This window comes from Peromyscus californicus, unplaced genomic scaffold, assembly GCF_007827085.1.
Source record: "Peromyscus californicus insignis strain IS unplaced genomic scaffold, ASM782708v3 Scaffold_6__1_contigs__length_162567912, whole genome shotgun sequence".
NCBI lineage: Eukaryota > Metazoa > Chordata > Mammalia > Rodentia > Cricetidae > Peromyscus > Peromyscus californicus.
The window spans coordinates 64,574,716-64,581,041 of record NW_026294584.1 but is presented as its reverse complement, the minus strand read 5'-3'; the positions used below and the strand labels follow the sequence as shown (position 1 = coordinate 64,581,041).

General features: G+C 51.0%; 1 long non-coding RNA gene across 1 annotated transcript; it reads right to left on the bottom strand.

Annotated features, from left to right (window-relative positions):
* Positions 1–2,144: 2,144 nt before the first annotated feature.
* LOC128099214 (uncharacterized) lies at positions 2,145–5,684 on the bottom strand. Its single transcript, XR_008214459.1, has 2 exons — positions 5,333–5,684; positions 2,145–2,754 (listed from the first exon to the last, which is right to left on the bottom strand). It is a non-coding gene; the product is annotated as an uncharacterized LOC128099214 (long non-coding RNA).
* Between the last annotated feature and the right edge of the window lie 642 nt (positions 5,685–6,326).

The following is a 6,326-nucleotide window of genomic DNA, read 5'->3' as shown; positions in this document are numbered from 1 at the left end:
AAACATGAAAAGGAAAAAAAAGATCTTCTCAAAGTCCTCTGGCTTCTTGTTTTCACTGAGCTGCTTCTTTCCAGCTTAGTCTCTCTGTCTTGTTTCTCTTATTTATTAGCTTTCTGAAATACATCCTCACACAACATTCTCAGAGAAGGCCCATAGGAAGCAGACTGTCTGCCTTCTCCCTGTGCTCATTGTCTTTGACCTTGGCTGTAAGTGCTCATGTCAACGTCGATACTGATCTGAATTCCACCCCTTTGAGGTGGCCCAATTTGCCCAATTTGGCAAATTCCAAGCTGTTTTATCCTTAGTATTCTGAAGTTTCAGAACATGTCTAGAACTGTTTCCATGTGTCTTGCTGAACACTCACTGAGTCTGTTACTTGAAATTTGTCTCGTCTTTCGATTTCCATATATTACTTCTTAATCAATTTCCTCTCAAGATATACCTTTAGGCATGGGGGTACATCTTCACAGCAACATGTGTGCATGCATACATGTGAGTGTGGGTATGGAGGTCAGAGGTCGATGTCAGGTATCTTCACTGTCATTTTAAGTCTAGGTCTCAGTTGGCTAGGCTGGTTAGCAATTAGTTCCAGGAATCTGTCTGGTTCAACCTGTCACTGGGGTTATAGATGTGTGCCCCCATACCTGGCTTTTACAGAGGTAAAGTCCATGAGTTCAGATCCCCAGGCTGTCCATCCAGGGGAGTTCTGTCTACTACTGCTCTGGATGGCCCACCTTCCTTCCCATCATCCCCCTGCAGTTCATCCCTTTATGCTTTCCAGTCCCTTCATGACCATTCTCTCAGCAGAATCTGATGCTGGAGAAAGGGGAGACACAAACACAATTGTACCACTTTCAGATATCAGCTTCTTCTATTAAATGAGGAACAGTCTACCTAGTTACTACGCTAGAATTGTATGACGTTGTATTTCATATAGGAAATGAACGTGAACCCCTCCCCATGACGTAAATTACAGAGACCCGAACCTGACAGACATCCCTTCCCGGTGTGCACTGGCGAGTCTTTTTGTTCCTGACCCATGGGCAGGCTGGAGAATCCCTCCCTGACTGCCTAAAGCAACCCTCTGCAGGGAAGCAGATCCCTTCCCACAAGCAACCTCTACCTAAAAGGGAAGGCAGCTCGCCAACCCTCCTTCCTGATGGAGGCAATTCTAGAAATATCCTATTGTTCTGAGAGCACCCCATCCCTTCAGTGAGCCCTCAGGAACCCCTATGGAAAGAATTTCCATCATCATCTCTCTGTTCCTCCTCTCTCAGTCCTGACTTCTGGGATTACCTCCCAGGTGAAGGATTTTCTCCAAAGTCTTGTCCCAGGCTCTGCTTTCAGTGAGTCTTGACATGTACTCCATGCAGCACATTCTGTGTGCAGCATATTCTCTATGTAACATGTTCTCCAAGGAACTGAGTTTGGGGACTGAAAGTGCTAACATGTTTGGAAGATGGGGGCAGAAGTCAAGCTGTCAAAGATGCTGGTTTTAGTGAAGAGGTCCAAGTCAGAGGTGTCCAGGAAATTTGTTAGGGGGGCCTAGGATATACTCTAGGAGAAGTGGAAAAGGTACAGTGATGGAATGGCCCGTGAGAAGACCTCTGGAGGGGGGTCTGTCGAGACCTAAGCTGCCCCCAGTTCAGAATCCTTGTGATCTAAGTGAGATCAGCAGCCAATGAGTCATATTAGTCCAAGAGCAAGGTGTGGGTAGGCCTTCCCACCCAGGATCCCAGGACATAGAAGCCCACAACTGCTCAGTCGGTTAGCACTAACTGACTGACCAGATGTGGGCTTCTGAGATCAGACCAGATCCCATTCTCAGAGAACTGGAGCCCAAAGGAGGGGGAAAGAGCCTGGCAAGCTGAGCATCAAGTGGGAAGAAGCGGACATGGGAATGGGGACCTGAGTTTTTAGAGCTTGGCTATGTGTTCCCCAATGCCCACCTCCTTTCTCTTTGCCAGCAAGAAGACCCCCTCACCCCACAGCATCAGCAGGGTGCTTGGCAGAGGCTCTGGGCCTCTGGGGCTTCCGGTGTTGGAGTTGAATCCCCCTGTGAATAGTAAAGAGGGAATCCTACTCCACTTTGGTGTTTAAAAGTAGGTGGGATTAGCTACAGTGATCAGGATAGAGCCTCATGGTTGAATCCTAGTGGCTTTATAAGAGGGACAGAGCAGAACACTCAATCATACAGTGCCTGTCATCCAACATCCAACACCCCGCACCACCTCAGGACTCTTCCAGCAAGAAGGTCATGTGGTCCTTGAGCCTGTATAACTGAGAGCTAAGGAGCCTCTTTTCCCGACAGAGTCGCCCAGCTTTGGCAACATGTCACAGTGATGGAAAGTGGACTAATGAGCCTCAAACCCAGGGAGGGCATCCATCAGCCTCCTTTGAAGCTGGGTCTGAGCATTGTGACCAATGTCATGGGGACTAAAGAAGCAACACCACGCCATCGGCAGTGCTGAGTAGCGGCCACTGTTCTCTCCTCCTCCGGCCCCTTTCTATAGCTGGGAAAGGGCCACAGGTGGACCTTGGGCATCATAGAACGGCTGCATGGTGATGATCCTGGTGCCTTTCATGGCCTCATGGAGCAGAGCCTCTGGAGTCTTACTGTAGGAGAATGGCTTTGGCTTTCACTGGAGAAGCACAGCTGGAAGCCTCCACACAGCACCAGCATTCCCCGGAGCAGAGAGAAGGCCAGAAGGGTGAGCGCCATTCTCAACAGGATTTCTGAGTAGCCGGCTCAGGCTAGAATTAGAAGAGGAGACGGAGAAGGTATAGGTGAGGCCATGCCCGGGTTCAGGATTTTCATAGGGAAATTCCACCTTGGAACAGGGCAACAAAGGAAGGAAGGAAAGTGGTCTGAGGGATCTGGGGCTCGCAGCCCAGAAGATCTGCCTTCTTAGAACAGACCCCCTCAGAGAGAGAAGCAGACAGACACACCTCTGAGGTCATCAGCTCAGAGGCCCAAGCTCCCTCCCTGATAGTAAACAAAACAGGCCTAGGCCTGAGGGGACACAAGGGGGGTGTGAGATGGGCAGGGATGTGGACAGCGGTAGCCATCCTGGCTCCAGAGAACATCAACCTGGCTTTCGAGCTGGAGAAGTCGGGGAGATCAGCAACAGAACAGCTCTCACAAAGTTCTTAATCCTCCCTGGGTGTGGTCAGAGCTTAAACCATGGGATGACAGGGGAGCACTGGATGTGGGGAACCAGGCCCCATCGGCCTGCTGGGTGTTTATGAACTCTGTAGATTCTCAACTGAGGAGTGGATTCCCTATTGAGTGGACGAGGGAGGCCCTGGGCACAGGAGCAGAGAGAAAGGAGAGAAGTGCCATGGGTGTGAACAGACAGCAGACTGCCAAACCAAGCACAGGCCACAGTGATGACCCTGCACAGCTATAGTCTCCCCCATGTGGTCCACATGAGCACTAGGGTGACCTTCAAGGCAAGGCTGGACACCCACTGCATAGCTGAGGAAGAGACTGTCCGGGCTAGAAACTAGCAGGTTATTTTTGGTCACATCTCACTTCCCTCTGGATTCTCCTGTGTTTTCTAAGGGCAACGATACGGAAAGTCCTGTGGGGGGTGAACAATCACAGCACAATGCATCCCTAGGATATGAACTGGTAAGCACCATGTCCTTACATCTCTGCAGCTCGCTGGCCCTGCAGATGGAGGTTCGGACGTTGAGGGTGGCGAATCCTCTATTAGATACGGCTAGGGTCTCGGGGTCAGAGGTGGTCCTCAGGATAGGCAGAGCCTCCAGCAAGCCATTGCCTGGGGGAAGCCCCAGGTCTCCAGAGACTTGCAGCCTCCTTTACATGTTATCACAAGTCATTTTCAAGTTCAAGTCCACACTGAATTTTCCAATGGCAAACAGAAAGTCTGTATGTAGTCCAGCAGGCAACGATCATTAAAATGCAGCCTGCCGTGGAAGAGTGACAAGACTAATCATCAATGGGCATGTATCAAGGAAAGGTTTGTGCTGGGCCGAGACAGCAGCACGACCAAGCAAATGTTTGCATTCTTTAAGAATAGCATCTCATTTATAAAGTATGAGTAATAAAATCAATACTGCTGAAATTGAGCAGCAGCGGCAGGGTGGGGTGTGTTCTCCCAGCCTTATGACAGGTGGCCAGATAAGAATGTTCTGTATGCTTTCTTACTTTTAGAATAGCAGTACTTTTTTTTTTTTTTTTGATTTTTCGAGACAGGGTTTCTCTGTGTAGCTTTGCGCCTTTCCTGGAACTCACTTGGTAGTCCAGGCTGGCCTCGAACTCACAGAGATCCACCTGGCTCTGCCTCCCGAGTGCTGGGATTAAAGGCGTGCACCACCACCACCCGGCTAGCAGTACTTTTAAAGAGAGAGAGAGAGAGAGAGAGAGAGAGAGAGAGAGAGAGAGAGAGAGAGAGAGGTTGTGGATGAAGATGAAATGTACAGTTGCAAGCATGTGGGAATAACGTGCCTCACTGGTTAGCCCCACGTCTTAAGTATATCCTGACCTAACAGTCAAGAACTACATTGGTTAGTTGATTATCATCTGTCCTTAAAAACCCATTAACGTAAGTGTGCAGACTAAAACTTGGTGGCCCGTGCAAACCTATTTTTAAGTGAAACAGGGAAGAAAGTCTAGGGTGAACCCTTCCCCTGGACTCAGAAGAACAGCACCTCAGTCCCTTGGAGAAAGATGGCCACCAATGGCATTTCTGTATGGTGACGGTGGAGTCTGGAAGGTAGGTGGTTGAGGTCTCTTGGCCTCATGCTTTGTGCTATGCACAGGAGTGGCCGAATGGCAGGCACACTTAAGGGACTGCAAGGGCAGGCAGCAGGCCAGGGTAGGCTACTGACCAACAGGGGAACCTGGAGCAATTCCCCAGAGAACTGCCACTTGCAACTCGCCTCATGGCCTCAAAAAGCCTCCAGGACTCTAGGCAAGGTCCCCACTTGCGGTGGCTCCTGTCTGCCCCTCCTAGTCAGAAGAGCCGTCCCTCTGTCCTGCACCTGAACTCTAGAGCTCTGGCATACGGCACCTGGGCTGGCCTCGGGCCCCTCCTTACCATCTCTGCTCCACCTACACCTAAGTTCTGTGCTGAGGTGCATTGGCTCAATGTCAAAGACCATGATTCAGGTTCATCTATAGAGCCCAGCCTGGTGGTGAGGCCTGAGAGCCCCTTCCTAGGCTGGCCAAGGGCCAACTCACCACTGACTCTCCAAGGCAGCCGGGAAGCAGCCCCTCCTGTCCTGACCTGACACACTGCCTCCTTATGCAGAGTTACAGCTGGGCCAGGCACTTCAAGAGGTACCTGGTGTCCACCAGACTCACCCTTGGGAGACCCCTCCCCGGCTGTCCCTCAGAGGGCTCTGAGCCGTGCTCAGCGACGGAACGCTGCCTTGGCAAGCCCACGGTGGGGCCGCCTGCCAAGTGCTCTCCCGGCAGCAAGGGCTGCTCTGCAGGAAGGAGGAAAAATGACTGCAAATAAGAGCAGACGTCAGCTTTCTCTCCGCAGCAGCAGGATGAGGTCATTCCAAGCATGCGCTCCCCTCGCTGGAGTCTTTTCATTCATTTGGAGCGGGCAGCCCTGAATCCAGGGTGCACCTGTGTGACATCTCCAGGCACACAGCAGTGCCCAGGGCCCTCGGGACCTCAGTCGCTGGGACCCTCTGCTGCCCTCTGCCAGAGCTGGCCATTTGAGACCTCGCTGCAGTGGACTGTCTAAAAATAGTAGCTACAAAGCAGCAGTGCTTCCTAGAGCCAGACACTGTCCTGACACACAGAGGCTGCCAGGAGCCACCTGCAGCCCTGCTACTGTCCTGACCAGGGCTCAACCCATGCTGCTCATCTGACAGTGATTCATGGGATACTGACCAGAGCCATTGGTAACCCAGGGAGCAGACCCTGGGAGCAGCCCCAGATTCGCCCGCCCCCTGAAGAAGCTTAGTCAGGAGCAGAAGAAGGGGCCTACACAGAGTCAACAGCAAAGGTGTCACACTAGGGAGCATCCAGGAGGACAAAGCTTCAGGCAGTGAGGGCAAGTGGGCAGGGGATCCTGCTGCTTGTACTAGAAAGAAGTCAGAACACAGACAGATGTGGGCAGCAAGATGGACATGGAGATCACGAATAGGCCGACCAAGATGACTAATATGCGGACAGACAGATGAGATAGGTAGGCAGGTAAGTAAGTAGATAATAAATAGGATAGATGATAGATAGATAGATAGATAGATAGATAGATAGATAGATAGATAGATAGACAGATAGATAGATAGACAGATAGACAGTAGACAGACTACTTATGGATAAGAGAGAGACTACGAAA